The sequence below is a fragment of the Artemia sp. Qi Xiang Cuo genome, chromosome 4, assembly GCF_049724085.1.
Source record: "Artemia sp. Qi Xiang Cuo chromosome 4, ASM4972408v1, whole genome shotgun sequence".
In the NCBI taxonomy this organism is placed as follows: domain Eukaryota; kingdom Metazoa; phylum Arthropoda; class Branchiopoda; order Anostraca; family Artemiidae; genus Artemia; species Artemia sp. Qi Xiang Cuo.
The window spans coordinates 53,568,510-53,587,732 of record NC_142797.1 but is presented as its reverse complement, the minus strand read 5'-3'; the positions used below and the strand labels follow the sequence as shown (position 1 = coordinate 53,587,732).

Here is a 19,223-nt window from a genome sequence, read left to right as displayed (position 1 = left end):
GCTGTTATTCAGGAGAATGCTTGAAAAACCCTAATTCAGTATGCAATATTGAGACAGATATAAAATAAAGGTTTAATACCCTTAGAATTCTGAGTGGGGTGAAAAAACTAGACTAGTTCACGCTAAGCCTAATGAGAAATACCCTTAATGAGAAATTACCCTTAATGAGCATAAACAGATCTCTGCAAAATTTTAGGTAATATCATACCTCTGCCAAGTGGCATAATCTCTGCCACAGAAGCAAAATGGTGTGACGTAATAGATGTTGACCTTATAAAGAAAAAAAAACCTCGACTAAACGCAACGATTCGCGCATTTGAAGCAAGAGTCGGGCGAATGCTCTGATTGCTGTCGATTTGCCCCCAATATAGGGACGCGACGCGCCATACAACAACCCAGTAGGGTTATGATTAAAAATACTTTACCTTACAATATTACAAGACCGTCATTTAAGACAATTCCTTGTACGTAATTATTTTGCTTTCAGAAAAATTTAAAACAAACAAGTTTTAGACGACGCATTTCGATTTGATTCCGATATTTTACAGTCGCATTTCCAACGACCTTATAACAAAAGGATTATATCTTGTGGTAAATTATTAAACCCAAAATAGGGTAAAATGGTTTCAACCCCCCAATAAGTTCACTACAAAACGTAAATATATCTTAATTTTTATTTAGGAAATACAAGGGAATTAAATTTATATGCCTTATGACAAACTACAAAACTTTTAAGTTATACCGCGCTTGATAATAAATACCTCTGCCACGTAGCGATAATTCCGCCACGGGAGAAGAATGAGTTAACACCTTAGAAATGGATGAATTTTCATTTTAACTCATTTGAACGGGAAGGCTTAATCACGACTAACAGGCCTTTATATTCCACCAATTTAGCATAATTCTAAAGTACGCTGAAATAAGGAGTTTATCCCTACATATTCTAAGGATACTATTTGAGTAAACATCAATAAAAACTCTTCACTCGATCCAACTTAAATAATAACTTCAGAATAAGCAGTTATGGAAGAAGCGCCTTCAATATAAGATAAATTAACTCTCTTTAATTAATCGAATATAAAGCATAAAAAAATAAATCAATAAATATTTTAACAGCAGGTATTCAAAGCTGAATAAAGTATGATGATAAATGATAATGCGCTACAGTTTAATAGCTTAATTTTTGAAAGCCTTAAAAAATAAGTCTATATTTTCAAACTTCGGCCTTAATGAAAATTGTCACGTCGACAGGATACAAAATAACATAGTCGCTTTAAAAAGATTGTTAAAAGGGAAAATTTGCTTTGTTAACTAAAGGTACTTAAGAAAAAATTGTTGTATATAAGAATTTACCAAGTAGGGATATCGAATGCCCACACTAAATCCTAAGTGAAAATTTAAGAACCCTTTCAAATTGATCGACAGTTATCGCATTAATTGAAATATGCTAGTGAATAATATAATACAATCCTTTCTTCAACTACTTAAGCTCGAAAGCCCACTCAAAACCATGTAAAAGATAATTTTAGCTAAAAACTCAGTAGTGATACCCACCACACTTCGGGTGGTAACAAGAAATTTTTTTTTACTCTCGACAATTAATAAAAGCTCAGTATAAATGGCAATTCTAATTCATAAAAACAAAATAAAATAATAGTCAGCGAACAAGCCCCATGAAATACTCTGAAAGTGGTATAGGAGGAATAATTCAGATATCCATACGATACGCAATAATAAAAACGGATGAACCCACAAACATAGGAGGTTAGAGCCAAGGATGTGCATGGTGTATATTATCCCACCGTTTGGATGCTTGACTCTCACCTTCTGTTGAGAAAAGATTACACAAGTTACTGAATGATGGAGATACCAGGCGTTGTAAAACCTGTTGCTGACTTGGTTTTGTAACGTCTGCTGCGGGTTTTACGACTCCCCGTAGAACCTGGCGACTCCTTTCATATTGATTTGATTACGAGGCTTGATTGCACAACAAGGCATCGCTCGACAAGCACTACAACTGCCTATTCGTCAAACTTCTTCGACAAGTGGACCCTCAATCATGAGAGGCGGTGGCCATGGGAGAATAGAGGCGGTGTCATATCATCCCGTTTCCATTCCCGTTTGGCCCTGGCTCTCTATGATAAACAACTATAAGGATACAAATAGCGATTACATAACAAGGAAATCCTTAACAAGTAAATGGATCCTCAATCATGAGGGAATCGTGTTGCAGGAGTAGATCAAAAGTTTTCTTTATTCTTGGATCTATTTTTGAAACGCCATTTCCTTACGAAAAACAACTATACAGATGCGAGTTTTGATTACGTAACAAAGAAATAACTGACAAACGGATAGACCCTCAGTCGTGGGAAGCCTTCGACAGTCCGGTCGAGGTGGTGTCTACTATCCCTCTACCACCAAATTGATCTCAAGCCACCTATGAGAAACTACTACCCAGTTATAGATGTGAACGATGAACAGTAAAGGATTATAAATTGCAGTTAAGCAAAATAACCTTACAACATGGGGACCCGTTGGTCAACCGTTGTGACCTGTGGTGCGTTTAATCCCATTGTTCATAGCAGTCTGGCCGGCGAGCTCTTATGAGAAAATCAACCCATCCCACTATGAAAAGTGACCCAAAGGAATTACCCCATATTACCCCTTCCATTATAAGAATCACTGTAACAAAAATGTTACAGATATGTGGATACATTCCGATACATGGGAAGGATTTAAGCTCCGTGTTTTTCACTGTTGATTATTTCGGGGAAAGACACGTAGCAAAGGTACTTCTTACGGAGAACAACTCGAACAAGAAAAGGAACCCAAGGATACCAGTGAAAATTAAACACCATAAATCATAAAGGCCAATTAAACAGCTATACTTATTAACAAAGTCATCAAATTGTAAGTGCCTAACTATTGCATAATAATTACTTAAACTGCTATAAATTAACGTAATTAGTTCGAAAATGTATTACTACTAAGTAACCATTTATTTTGTAATCATTGATAAATTTTATATAACAACACATTTGCAGATAAGATACATAAGTAACCATCGGCCACTGGTTAAGTGAAACGCCGAAACGAGCGGCTACACGGTACGTTGCTTATATTAACCTAAAATCTAGTAGAATAAATTAAAAAAAGAAAAAAAAGTAACCATGATAAGATACCCAAGTCATCAACAATTAAATAATCGTAGACTAGAAAATGTAACCTCATGGAATCTTAAGAAAAGACATAGTGTAGACAACATTAATGATTCATTAAGAGAATGGGGACTCGTCGATAATTCATTAAAAGAATGGGAACTTAGCAGAACAGTAGAAAATCTCGACTGTCCAAAACTATTTTATCTTATTAAATCTCGAAGGACCATCTTGGAACAAAGAATGATTCTAAGATTAACGGCAAGCTTAGTGCATTATAGCTTTAGTGCACGTGCAATGACAAAAACAACCGACCACACTAGACTAAGTGCCAACCTGGCCTTCCGAATTTTAATACAAAATATCCCAACGACAAAATATAGCTTGTTATCTGATTATATCGCCGACAATATTTGGTACGATCAAGATGATAACAACGTAACTACAATTTGGCCCATTAGATTTCTCTCCATACTAATAGACCAGGGACATATGTTAAAGGGTGAAAGCTTCCTTATGGCCTTATACGTCAACTGTGTAAATAACACGTATCTAAATCCAATAAACCCTTCAATGGGATCCGCTATTTTTCAAGTTAACCCAAGGGATTATAAAGACATAAAGAAAATAACCCTGAACTTTTTCCAAGAAGACGAAAATTTTGGAACCAAAATATTCCCCGGCTTAGACGTAATCGTGCACGAGCAATTATGCTGTTGCCAATCACACGTAAACTTAAGTTTCTCTGAAGTAAAAATAATAAATGATCCTTTGTCATTATCACAGTTGTGCCGGAAAGTCATTCGACAAAATATGCGAAGGAATGATATAACTGCAACATTGGAGGGCCTGCACCTCCCAAACCAATTATTATTGTATTTAATGTACTTAAATACACCTGAAAGTGGAAAAAATAATATAGTATTTGAACTCAAGTTTCTCAGCTCAAATGTATCGTCATGGGAAAATTATCGACTTGTTTATATGCTTACATCTCCAAGTTCAAAGGCGGCACTGCCGGATGATGCACCCATATTGAAATTAAAACCCAATATTAGTGGAAGAAACTGTATATATAACTAATCTCGTTGAAACGAATAATAAGAGAACCCTCCAATATTATTTGAAGTGTTATGTCTATGTAAATCGATTATTATCATAGTTTAAAAAGTGTGTTATATGAATAAACCAGTAGTGTATTAATAATTATAAAACTATGAATTAGAGTGAATGTCACGGGATCTAAATACATTGTTAATATATTGACAAAAAAAAGGTAGTTTCTCAAAAGTCTCAATACTTAAGCCTACATGGAACTCGTTATTACGCGAGCGCAAACTCGTTAAACTAGAGTACGGAACTTTAGGGAATCGAATTACGTTCGAATACACAAATAGCCAGGTGCAAGGTGTCACCGGTGAAAAAGTAGTTCAACTTCGACCTGAAGTTACCTTGTTTTCCATTCAAAATATATGTTCAATATTGGTTAATATGGAGCTTTAGATGACTCGAATTACGTCGAACGAATAAGTACCCGATGTATGAGGAAATACCGTTGAAAAGGTAGTTTGACCTCAACCTAGAGTGTACCATGATCATAACTAATGTTGAAAAAATCAACTAGACAAAGATCAATAGAAACTACCTTTCATTTCAGAACAATGGCCAAAGCAATTATTGATACAGAATTCATAACCATAAAGCACGCAAAAGAAAATGTCATATACTCAGCGGCAATGATCATTGTGAGTAAATGAGGGGAAGAAGTCTTCGCGAAAAAATGGAACGTCAAGTATGATTTAAGGAAGTATGACGTGGAATCCTATAGATTCGGTCTAAATTTAGCAAACATACCCAAATATCGACCCGCGAGAGGGAAATTGGGAATAAAATATAACGGCAGAAAGGGCAAGTACCTCCATTATATTCAACATGAAATAAGAAAATTGCAAAAACAATATAAAGTTCGGTACTGGTACGTTAAAGGTCCATGTCAGACAGATTTATTGCTTCTTGACAAATGTAGAAAACAAAATTAGTTTACAAAATTGAAAGAAATTCAAACTGCGTAAAATATCAAGGTCAACACAACCCCCTCCAAGAAATAAAATACTAATAACAATATCTGTATAATCCAAAAAGTGTAATATATAGAGCGAAAAGAAAAGAAATTATATTTAAAAGAATAAAAACCTATGAATCAAAATCAAAAGCAACCAAAAAATCAAAAAAACCGTCTCTATTGAAATAATTTGGTATGACGTAAATTAAAGTCAACCCACGCAACCTTTATGTTAAAAGAAAAATTCTGGTGTGAAATCAATTAAAATGACTATCCCCCAGCCTAAGAATCAACAGTATTCTTACCATAAGCAATCAACAAATTCTATGACCACAAATCTTAACCTCTCCTTGTTTACTTACCCGAAAAAAAAAGAAAAGAAAATCCCATATAATAGGAATCTAAATTCTCATTCGATTATCTATCACAAGAAATCTTCCTATATTATGTTTAATGAAATATTAATTCCAGAGACAGCAAAAAAAAGGATGTGGCTAACAAATTTCATGATAATCTTCGTTGCCCAAACTATAGCCCAAGATATCGTAAAGCATGGGATAATCTTCAAACATGAGAATTCGTTACTTGCAAGTCACAATGCCTGGAAGATATTTATGAAATTGCATCCCAAACCGTTTGAAACCCTGTTTCAACAAGTAATGAGTCTAGAAAAGAATACTAATGAACTAAAGGACTCTATATTCCAATTCCTAAAATCAGACAAGAGCCTGCAGACAAAAAAAAGAAATGCACCACAAGGAAAGTAAAGGAGACCTCAAGCAACTATGGCAAGACCATACTACGAGGAATATTACTAAGAAAGTATTACGAAAAGAAATAAAGAAAAATATCGACAAGCCACAAGGAAAGAAAAATACCTCGATAACCACGCCCAAACTCGAGACAAGGACAGAGGAAATACAGCCCTCACTAACGGACACCACAGCCAATTCAATCCCAGAGTTAATCAAACTCAATAAAGCATCGCAAGAAAGACTAATTACCCTAACGCATTTGAAACCAACAACGTTTACGAAATGGACATGGTCCACAGGACCAACATTTACAAAGACCAACTCCTTCGGGAATATGTATATAAATTTAAGAGCAAGACTCCCAACATTGCATACCGAGACTCAAACTATATTAGTTCAAGGTTACCATTCGGATAAAATAAGGAAACTTTCTGAAAGTAAAAAGAAGGAAAAATACGTACCCGAAAAATGTTGGACAATTGACGGGAAATATACATGTGCCAGACTGGCCATGGCTGACGAACCAATCAAAGAAAACGTCGAATTATTACCAGAACTAAATGAGAAAAACGCCCTAAGAGTATCAATTCACCAATCCTTCTTAATATTGTATAGACAAAGACTGCAAGCACTATTTGAATTATTCAATACAGAAATACAAAAGTTAAAGCAAAGTACCACAAGAATCTTCGAAGTATTCTTTCGAAAAAGCAAATACCGCAGATCAGCTAGTCTAATACCAATCGTGGGAGAATTAGCTTCACGCTTATTTGGGCTATCGACTGAAGAAGACCTAGATACCCTAAAAGAAAACGTGAGAAAACTAAATAACGTCATGAACGTAACCTTACATGTCCAAAAAATATAAGCTAGTATAGCCAATTATCAGAGAGACAAAATTGAGGCAATTTCAAAGAAAATATCAAAAACAGTAAGCATAAGGAATTATTAAAAGAACGAAGTAGATCGTGTGATTTCCGATTCGAGCCTCACCATGGTATCACTAGACATAGTGACAATGTCGTTACTTAACCTGGCAACTGACGTGAGCAAATTTGAATTTGCATTATTTGCCCTTACTGGAGGAACCTTGTCATATGACCTCGTGGACCCTTCGAACCTAAAAAGTATCTTAGACGAAATAAAAACACATCTAACGTTCGGTCTACATCTACCAACAGAACCAGAAGTAGCAAACCTATTCCACTATTACACCAAGCTAAAGGTTCACATCACGGAAATAAACGAACAACTATTTGCAGTAGTAACAATTCCATTAATAAATCAACAATCCATATATGACTTGTATAAATTTCTACGTTCCCAGCCAACATAAGTAGAACTAATTCGTTCATGACTATCACCCCCGAAGCGGAATACTTAGTTGTCGATCAAGATAGGAGGAAATATGCCTTAGCAAATCCACAGGACCTTAAGGAATGTGTAGCATTCAAAAACCTAGTATGTCAACTAACCCTGCCTATTTATAACGTAAAACCTGGATCTTGTATGTTAGATATATTTTTAAAAGAGACTCAACAAGAAGAAATTCCCAATTCATGTGAAGCGCTAGTAGGTAGTACAAAATGAGAAATATTCATTCATCTTAGAAATGATCTATGGCTATTTTCGGTCCCAACAGAAACAGTTGGGACTATCTCTTGCTATAATAACACAGAAAGAATCGATCCAAGCTACAGAACTGAACTACTATTACAAGACTTGGGAACAATAACCATAAAACAAGGGTGTCGATTAGTAACCAAAGAAGCCACGGTACCTACGCCACTGATAACCACAAGCACGAATATAATAAGCCCCAAGGTGGTAAATTTCAAACCAGTCAATTTATCGCATACAATTCCCAATATCGAATACGAAGAAGTAAAAGCCACAATATGGTCCAAAATAGAGAATTTCAAAGGGACCTTACCACTAACAATTATAAGAGAAGCCTTAGACTCTCAAATTCCCTTATTTACTAATGAAGACCAAAGATTGACGTATGTAGAAAGTAGATACGGACTATTCTCAAAAAATTTTTGGTGGAGTATCCTCCTGACAGTAGGATTCGTATTCATGATTTCTCTAACTATAAGAATGCTATTGACCCTGAATTACGGAAGAATTATGATACCACGTAGAAAAAAGGCAAAGACAGATCACATCGAGTCGAGTGAGATGCAAAACCTAAACCCAGAACTCCCTGATAACCCTTAAGCCAAAAAAATGTAAGGGAGAACATGATCGAGCGAATGGGAGTAGAGGTCCTCATTCGTGCCCTGTCCAGTCCCAAATCTCTACTTATTGTTTGCGTAAACCCATGCGGCTACAGGAATGTATTTCTTAAGAATTATGGACGCGCGTAAACAGTAAAGACTTGAAAACTCATAGTAAATTGAGACCTCTCATAAAAACCAAGTAACCTACCTCGCATGTAGTTATATAATAGAAAAGTAAATGTTAAAGAAGATGAGTGTTGAATAACATTTAAAAATGTGTTGAATATTGAACATATGCCAAATGCACATACATATATGTATATATATAATCACTAAAACTTGAAAATCTCATATTATGTTATTCTTCGTATACACAATCATTTTTCTTATGATTACCGATGTTATCTCTTAGTGATCTAGTTTTGCTGCAATATGCATGTAAAAGCATGAAAATTGCTCTTAATTGTTTTATCTTTGAGTTTAACCGTACCCATATTAAATTAATTTTATTAGTACGACTAACTACCCCCATTATTTCAAACGATAGTCCTCGTATAATATTATATAAATTGTGTATTATTGCTGTATGTGTTTTAACTTATGTAATTATAAAGAGCATATGATTCTGCCTAGATATTTATATTCCAGGAAGCAGAGTAATCAGTGCAAATTAATTATTGGTGTACCAGCCCGCAACATGGATACAACCCAGTAGCATCTACTCTCATCATTCGGCAACCACCGATAAGTACTCACCGAGGAAACCCCTGAAGACAATACCCTGATGACAATCCAAGTCACCTAAGCCTAGTACCAGGTAACATTACCCCAAACAATATCGGCATACCAAGAACCTTATATATAGGTATATATCTGAATTCATGATCAACTAGAGAACCACCCCGACCGCGATGTCGTAAAACTACATAGAAACCGTCGATAACTATCCTTAGACGGCAAGGTCCCAAACATTAAATCCTAAGGACCAAGAATACCCTGGAGCCAATCCCTCAAAGATTATATATCTTAAGCCCCAAATAGAGACAATATGTTACACCAAGATCCCAAGTTTAAGTTTTGACCCTATCCAACCATTATTAGATGTCGCAAAACCAAACCAACCTCCATGAGAAGAAGAACCAAACATAATCAATTTTGCGGGAAATATGAACTATACGTGCAAAGTTTCCCAAAATAAAGTGTCAGAGAAGAGACCAAACCAAGTTATCTTAGCCATAATCCCCACGACTAAGCCCATAGTGATGGCGTATCCTTAAAACAAGATTTAAAGACAATGCGTCGAAAATAAATTCTGAGACCAAGTTTTGATCCAACCATAATTACCCTTATATACCACAACACAGCCCCCTATTCAAATAAAAGAAGGACTAAACGTGAACAATCTACGGGAAACATAGACTGTACGAGTATAAAACTTTCCCAAGGATAGAAGTGCCAAGAAGAATTACCCAGTCCAGCGATCAAGATACCCATTCCATATAATTAATTCCCCAAGGGTTATGTACCCAGGAAACATTTCAACAAATCTATAAAATCAACCCCTCGTATATGGCGTGACAAACCACGCACGGACAATTTTGTGTAAATAGTCATGCTTATGGACAACATAAACACTTATCCCAAGGAGCGAGCGGCAAAAAGTGAAACACCACAAAGACAAACCATAAACAATTAGCCAACCCAGTAATTAATTGAACGGATTACAAAGTAAAGTGACAACGTATGTGAGTATTATAGACACGTAGAATGATGAAGTAAGTGTGAATCTTATGTATCTAATTTGTAATTTTAGTGAATATTGAGAAACTTTTCATAATCAGACGAAAACAAGTGTAAACTACATTATCCCAGTGTTGCAATCAGACAGTAAGCTTAAACCTATTAATATGTCAAACCTCTTATTTGCAATTTATTTAACTTATATGTATTAGTGTTCTTGAAGTCAGTTACTTATCATATCATTATAGCGTCAGGTGGAAGTATAGTCAAGTATTAGAAAAAGCAAACATGTACCGTTTTAAGTGATAAAATAGTCACAAAGGTAGAACTTAATTAGTTAGAACCATGTAGAATTATTAGCATATTATTTGAAAAAAACTACGTTTTCTAAAGAGTTAAAGAGGCTGAGTTACAAGGTCGAACCTTAAAACGTACAGGGATTAGGAGGCACAGTTGGGGGGCTGCCGCCCCCAAACCCCCGCTTTCGCAGCCTTTAAATAAAAAAAAAATTTAAACTGAAAGTAAGGAGCGACATTAAATCTTAAAACGAACAGAAATTATTCCGTATATGAAAGAGGCTGTGCCCTCCTCAACGCCTCGCTCTTTACGCTAAAGTTTTTATTGTTTAAAAAAAGAGTTGTGAGAAAGTCAAACTTTAGCGTAAAGAGCGAGGCGTTGAGGAGGGCACAGCCTCTTTCATATACGGAATAATTTCTGTTCGTTTTAAGATTTAATGTCGCTCCTTACTTTCAGTTTAAATTTTTTTTTTATTTAAAGGCTGCGAAAGCGGGGGTTTGGGGGCGGCAGCCCCCAACTGTGCCTCCTAATCCCTGTACGTTTTAAGGTTCGACATTGTAACTCAGCCTCTTTAACTCTTTAGAAAACGTAGTTTTTTTCAAATAATTTCTGCACGTTTTTGTACAGTTTATTACTTATTATTGCTTGACTAACTGTTAGCTGATCTTGTCAGTAGTTAAAGTTGGGGGACTGCCGCCCCCCAAACCCCCCGCTCTTGAACATTCTTGTGTTAAGGCTTTTAATTCCTGAATACTCAAATCACGTCGTACAGGGTGCCTCCTAATCCCTGTACGTTTTAAGGTTCGAACTTGTGACTCAGCCTCTTTAACAGCCCCCCAACTGTGCCTCCTAATCCCTGTACGTTTTAAGGGTCGACCTTGTAACTCAGCCTCTTTAACTCTTTAGAAAACGTAATTTTTTTCAAATAATTTAAAAAAGAAACTGAGTTTCTTTTCAAAGTATATAAAAAAGTTGCTCTGATGGTGAATCGAACCCGAGTTTTCCGCCTGAAAGTCTTAAGTCTCAGCCGCTGGACTATACAAACACAATAGTAATTGTTGTTTAGCAAATAGAAGGTATTTTCGACGCAAGCAAATTCCCAAAAATCTTGATATGTGGTTTTTGGAAAACAGGGAAGGAGTGATCAGATTGAGCTGAAATTTCGACGATAAGCTCCCAGGCCCCAGGAAAGCTTATCCTCTAAATTTCAGCCCGATCAGACAACGTTAAAGGGGGGTTGTGGAGGGAAAAATTAACATGGGCTAATATAGGAAAACGAGGTTTTTCGTAAATGTAAATTCGGGGGATAATTTTTTCGGTCTGAAAATATCAAAAGGCCCTAACAGGTCGAATTCTGTTTCGAATGAGTCCTCATTCAACCGGATCCGTTGCCAACTGTGGCCTGTAGGCGTGGCTAAGAAAAAAGAAAAGAGATGAATTTTAAGTGGCTATATTTGGTTTTTTGAAAACAGGGAAGGAGTGATCGGATTGAGCTGAAATTTCGAGGATAAGCTCCCGGGCCCTAGGAAAGCTTAACCTCTAAATTTCAGCCCAATCGGACAACGTTAAAGGGGGCTGTGGTGGGAGGGTCCAAACTTCCGGCCCAGTTTACCCCATGAAGATAAAGTCGGAGGAGGATGAAATTTTGCAAGTTTCTTAGTTTGAGCTTGGGCTACAAAATGCAATTACCGCCGTCTCTCTGCGACCTCTAGGACCTGAAATCGCTTAACATTGTGGTGGGTCGCCTCTTTATAGAGGCACAAGTGTGCCTCCTTGATAAGGTGAAGGAATTCTAATATTAGGTGGAGGAAATAATAATTATTACGTAATCATATAACCAAATGTGTTAGTCAATAGAAACTCTTTGGCCCTTTCGTCAAATAGAGTGTATAGGTGATGGACTTTAAAGTAATGTCTTAATATATGTAGTCTCATAAAGCAATCGGGAATATGAGTAAAGTATATATCTTACCAAAGCTGAGTTAATTCAAGTATCAAGTACCAAGTTAAAATTTAAAAAAAAACAAACAAAAAAAACAGGGGGAGCGAGATCAAAATTTGAATGAGTAGAAAGAGCAGGGTAAAACAACGATGAGGACATCGTTAAGAATGGGAAGGATGATATGTAATGGAATCAATTTTCAAAACCCCGAAATTTTCCAAGTAAAATGAAATCGCCCAAAAAACAAACCCAAAAATTCAATTAACCCACAGATCAAGCAACACTTAATTGTCGAATTTAAATGTAGCGAAAACAATTGTATTACATTTGTAACTCTATGAGTTACATTAATTTTTCCCACAAAAATGTAACAGCAATAAATATCAGCGTGATCAATTGTACATGACAGGCGACCAGCAATGTAATTTAAATCTTAAGAGTTTTGATTTCCAAACTGTCAAGAGATGGTAGAATTTATTATACAAAAAAATATTCTCTCGAGGTACAAAGTAGAACTATTTATCCCACTTTAATTACAATGCAAAAACTTTATTTCGTCGAAGAAAAATTCCTAAGTGATGTCTTACAAGTTATAAATCGTATCAAAGTTAATTAAATTTGGCTAGCCTATTGGTACATCCCTGTCCAATAGTAACATGGGACATACAGTCTGAACCAATAGAATCAGTGTAATGTATTTTTTAGCAACGCCTGAATGTAACCTTCGGCAAAATCGAAGTGTATAGTACCTTCGAACTTAGGAAATTTGAGTTAGTCTATGAGGAGTTTTAGGTGAGTTTAGAAACAATCTTATGTGAGTCTATTTGCAGTAGAATGAACTTCTAAAAACATTTATTATTAGTGAACCAACTATTGTATTGCCCCAGTCAACAACTTCATCTTAGTGTCTTTGACCGTAAAGTGCTTTTGATATTCCCGTCAAGCTTTGTACCGATCATGTGAGTAAAAATAAATGCATTACTTTCTTATTTATTCTCTTTATGTTAGTATTTCTCAAGATAGCTTGTCCTTGTGGCTCCAATCTCTCTCAAGGGAACCTGAATCCTTTCAATCTGATTTCAACTCAGTATGACCACTAATATATGCTCCCTATTTGAACCGCTAATTTCAGCTCCCCACACACGAAGTTCCGCCTCCACTCTGGTACGCTACTCGGAAACCACCAACAAAGAGTTTAATCATAAGTCCTCTTAGACACAATTTATTGAATAACTCAAACATAGAAAACAAGAATAAAATCCATTTTAATTATTGAAACCCCCCCCATTAGAGTGGGGGGTCCCGCCCGTGGCCGGCCTTCGGCCCCATGGCTCCCCGGAGGGTGGAGGGGTCCCTTTAAATTCATAATGTTCAACTGTGCTATTTTTTTAAAGTTCATTTTCCAAGTGGTTTTTTTTTCAAGTGCTATTGTACAAAAAAATGTAATAATGTACAAATAATGTGTGTTTGTACAAATAGTGATGTTGAACAAAAAAAAAGTGTTATTGTTGTTCTTGATGAAAAAAAGTGTTTTGATAATAAATGTTGTTGTTGTTCATATTTGAACAGAAGTGTAATTTTTTTATGTCAAAAATGTTTGAACAAGTGTCATTTTTTATGATGTTCTTGTTGAACAAATAGTGTTTTCATGTCAAATAAATGAATGAAATATTGTTTTTGTTGTTCTTGTTAACGTATTAGATAGATCTACGTGAAAATTATTAGTACTTATTCATTGGAAAAGTATGGTTTACAGTTAGTTGTAGTCCGACTGTTGTCAACAACAGTAGCAGCATGTATCAATTTAAAACACCCTTCAGATCGTTTCTGTGTGGTCCATCAATGTCGGGGAAAACAACACTTTTAGCTAAAATAATTCAAAATTGTAATAAAATGTTTTTGGAAAAAACAAAGAAAATTTATTATTGCTGTAATATTTGGCAGGAGTCCTATGATCAAATAAAAGCCATTGCCACACCCATACCAATACAATTCATAAGGGGACTTGATGTTTTCAATAGTATTGAACCAAACTCGTGGCTGTTTATTGATGATTTGGCTGAATCAATTGAACAGTTCTCACAGGAAATGCTACAACTGCTTACCGTTCGCTCTCATCATGAACAGATTTCCATAACTCTAGTTCTACACAATCTGTTTCATCAGAGCAAATGTATGAGAACCCTTGCTTTGAATTGCACCATCTATATTATTTACCGAGTTGTTAGTGATTCTAGCTCGCTAATAACTCTCAATAAGTAAATATAACCCGGCGCTCCAAAATTTCTGCTGTCAGCGTATACTCAGGCGACAAATAAGCCCTACGGCTACGTTTTGCTAGATCTTAATCAGAGCACACCCGAGGATCTACGTGTAGTCACTGACATTTTCGACAATGAAATTACCGTATATCTTCCAGTGAACAGTAGAAAAGGCTATTAGTTGCCATTATGACACTGAAGAAACTAAACGAACAACGGCATTTATTTTCCTTTTAGGCAATTCAAACCCTCCACTCTGGAAAGCCATACTCAAACAAAGTGTTGACAATGATTTCATCATTCTAATATCTGAACTATGTTTAAATTTAACTGAGGGCAATGTACACTTGTCAGAAGGAGTTAGACAACAGACAAAGCAACATTGTTCCACTGTACGCGCCTTGGCTTGCAAAAACAAGGGAAAATTTTTTTTTAGAAAACGCCTCCTTCAAGCGTGCGGTAGCTTTTTTACACTTTTACTGCCAATAATTGCAGGACTTGTAAACAGTTTTCTCTAGAGAATGGCTAAGCCCTATAAATTGACGCCATTTGAACTTGCCCTCTCGCCCGTCAAACATTTTGAAGACAGTCTAAGCAAATTCATTAATGATGAGAATATTGCCGGTGACAAAAAACTGCTTTTACTTCAAGATGCATTGCGACGTATGGACAAACATAGACCTTATCGTGAGAGACCCGCCACCGTCACCGTCACAGATCCCTCTAAACAGGAAACATCTCCTCAAGATTCTGTGCAATCAAAGGAAAACGAATTGAATTCTATAGTGACATCAATTGGAAACCTATTGCCAGTGACATATCGAGAACAGAGTAAAAGAGTATTATCATATCTCATGTTGGAAACTGGTGGTGATGAACATCAGGTTCAAGTCGACAGCACAGGGAAACGAATTATAATTCAGGGAAAAAGTTATAATCTAGTTGATTTAATTTTTAATATGGTGATGAATCGTAAAGGACTTTTATCCTTTGACAATAATCTATACACCTTTCTCAATGCATGAAACTTTCCCAAAACTCTTATTGAAACTAAGAAAATTCTAAAGAAAATAAGAGAATATAGTCCTCAAACAATGCCAACACCAACACCATTTAAAAAAGAAGAAGATTAAATATTTGAAAATACTAGCAGCAGCAGTGGCAGCAGCAGTTATTTTATAACACCTGTGGCTGCTAGTCAAAAGCGAAGACGGATTGTTTCACCCTCCAGTGTGCAAAAGGGGAGTGGACATTACACTACGTGTTTGCGTTCAAAATGGTTGAAGTTCTGAAACATGTCTATGAAAATATTGGTGAAGCGGGAAGTTTAAGTTCCCCTAAAAACGCTTTCTAAAGTTGCCTCTGGCAGCACATTAAAAAAAGCAAAAGAGTATCTACAGAATAAACCGAGTTACACATTGCATCGAAATCGCAGGCTTCTTGGCAAACAATATTGACAAACTAAAGCCTTCTTCCCTCTGCATATAATGCAAACAGATATTTTAACTCTAGACGTGATTCAACGACGTCACAATGCACCCTACAAATATATTCCGGTGGCAATCAGTGTCCTTAATCGCTATGCCTATGCCATTCCATTACGGTCAAAGAGAGGTGTTGAAGTTGCTCAGGCTTTAGAAAGTATTCTTGAACAGGATTGCTATAGAAAAATTCAATCGGATCGCGGTAGCGAATTTGTTAATCCCCATGTGCAAAAGGTTCTATTGAAATATAATACAACACTCTATCATAGTCACAGCCCAATAACGGCTTCATTGGCTGAACGATTGATAAGAACGATTCGTCTATTAATTTCAAGATATTGTACACTGAAAAATACATCTGCTTTTATTCATGATTTAGATAAGATCATGCGGATATATAACCATCGACCTCATCGATCTCTGTCCAACTCAAGCCCTCGGGAAGTTCATTACAGTGAAAATACATTTGATGCTTTTCTAAAGCAATATTCCAATGGTGGTAATGAGAAGAAGAAGAAAAAGAAAAAATTCAATGTTGGTGATACTGTTCGAATTAATAGAACCACCAATATTTTTAAAAAGGGAAATTATTTATGGAGCACTGAACTTTTTAAAGTGTCCAAAATCCTGGACACCGAACCCACAACATATCGACTGCGAGACACCAAAGACGATGAGATTCTCGGTGGTTTTTATGAATATGAACTGCAAAAAGTTAGAAACACAAACGAAATTTATCAAATTGAAAATATATTAAAGAGTCGTATTCATAGGGGCCAGAGACAGTTGCTTGTTCGCTGGCTAGGATACAACCCTGATTTTGATTCTTGGGTCAATGCTGAAGATATTAACAATGCCCAATGATTTCTATGTGACTTTCATGTCCAATGTTTCTGATCCTCTCTACAATGACTTGAATATAACAAGTGATTTTTGGGCGAAACTCTCCCCCACCTTCAAATTCGACGGAAAGTATGAAGTGGCTCTTGTTGACTGTATTCTCAAAAATACCTACGACATCCTGAGAAAAGATCGTAAATATGAAATAAAAATTAGCCCCTATGATTGGCCGCCACCATCCTCAGGTGATCAGGAACAAATTCAAAAGATCAATTGGATGGATTATCCATATATTGAATTACCCTACGAGGAACTCACCTGTATGAATGATTTATGTCATTCTATTAATAAAAGAATTTCCGCTCGTAAAAAAGGAGCTTTTCATTTCAACTATTCAAAGGAGGAGGGCAAGATCTACATCAGTTCACCTATTGCCAATGAAAAGGTTATTCTCAATGATAATCTAAAGGATGTTCATGGCTTTAAGCTCAATGTAATCAACGGTAAAAGTGCCGGAAACACTAATTTCATTTTTGCTGACTACCCGCCTGCCTTCTCCACGGACACATGTATATTTCTCTACGCTTCATTTGTGGAAACATCCCGGGTTGGTAATTCAAATGTTCCCCTCCTACGGGTTCTTGAACGAAAAACCCATCAAGAACATATTCACCACTACAATATAAAGCATCTTCAGTATATTCCCGTAAACACTTCCTATTTGGAACTCCGTCAGTTAACACTAAGAACTGAATTAGGTGATCCCATAGCAATTTCAAAGGGTTTGGCTGTGATTACATGTCATTTTCGTCCCATCATTCAACAACAAGATGTCTAATAATAGAAAAGTGGTATTCATTTGTCCTGATATTGACTGCTATGTTAATACTCTTGACCCAAGACAACAGGGCAATGGAATGGACTATTACAAAGGGCGTACTACAAGGACTGGCTATGGTCTTGGCAGTTGGTTTGCTAAGTTGTTTCGCTCTTCACTACCTCCGGCTAGAAAATATATTGTACCGGCTGCGACAGATTTTGCATCCTCTACACTATACGATTGGTGCTCTAGCACGAATTTAAAAAAAAGTGTTTCGGAAAATCTTAGGTCCAGTGCGCGAACCCTTGGCGAAAGATTAAAACAAAATGGAAAAAGTTTAAAAAGGTCGAGAAACTATGCATCACTCATCATTCTCTACTTAGGTCAGAAACGAAAGACATCAACCCTGTCATAGAAAAGAAGAAAAAAGCCGACACGTACTGTAAACAGTTGTAGAAGAAGAAGAAGCCCCAGGAAGAGAATTGTTAGATGGAAACTAGATTTCTTTTCCCAAGATGTCCTACCTACCACATAAGGATTCTCAACCTTCAATCACCGCCTCGTTGAATCTATTCAATGCTGAAAATGTTGATGTGAGTGTCAAGCATGGATACTATGAACAATTTTATCCTCAACAACCCCTCACCGATAATATCCACTTTCAAATTTATTCCAATGAAGACTACTTCATGGACACGGCTTCAACATTCATATATTTACGAATAAAAGTCCGGAAGTCCGATCATACATTGCCAATTCTTGCCGATGGATATCCTATGAAAATTGTATATTACATAATTTATTTCCTCAAATCAGTGTCTACATAAATGGTATACTGATGAGCACAGGCAAAAATCTCTCAAATTATACAAGCTATATGCAATTCATGCTGATGACCCCCAAGTCATACAAGGAATTGAGAGGCACCTCCAATGGATATGAATATATTACTAATACTGATGGTACAGATGTACTTAAAAACGCTACAACTAGTGAATTACATCTAGTTGGAAAAATATATCATGAAATATTTAACTTACCCCAATGGTTACCACCCAATGTTAAAGTGGATATAAAATTAACGCTTGCACCATCCAATTTCATATTGAGAAAAGAACTTGCTGCTAATACTGATGTGACTCTCTCCCTCACCTCGGCAATAATTTATGTACACAAACAACAAGTTATGAGTTCTGTTGCTATGGCAGTGGAAAAACTGAGAGCCAGTGGAAATAATATTAAACTTCTTGTTCCCCATACAATCACCAGTCAACGTCATATTGCCATGGGGTTAAGCACCTTCACCGACTCATCCTTTATCAATGGCGAAATTCCGTCAAAAAACGCTTTGGCATTTGTAAAAAGCGCTAGTTCAATAGGATTGTGGACTGGATGTCCACATAAATTGGAAATGTTTGGACTTTCATCTCTTGTGTGCAAAGTAAATGGCATCCCAGTCTACAATCTATCTTTTGATAAATCCTATAGAACCTTGTATGAGTTGACCATGCAAACCCTAGATCATGATTCGCAACTATTTGAAAATGGTATAACCGAACAAATGTTTGCTAAAACACATAGTATCATTGTACTAGATTTGTCTGGCACGCAGGATATGAGTATAGTACGTACGGGGAGTGTG

General features: G+C 36.3%; 1 pseudogene; it reads left to right on the top strand.

Annotated features, from left to right (window-relative positions):
• Positions 1 to 6,810: 6,810 nt before the first annotated feature.
• On the top strand, positions 6,811 to 8,196 carry LOC148953230 (uncharacterized; annotated as a pseudogene).
• Positions 8,197 to 19,223: the final 11,027 nt, after the last annotated feature.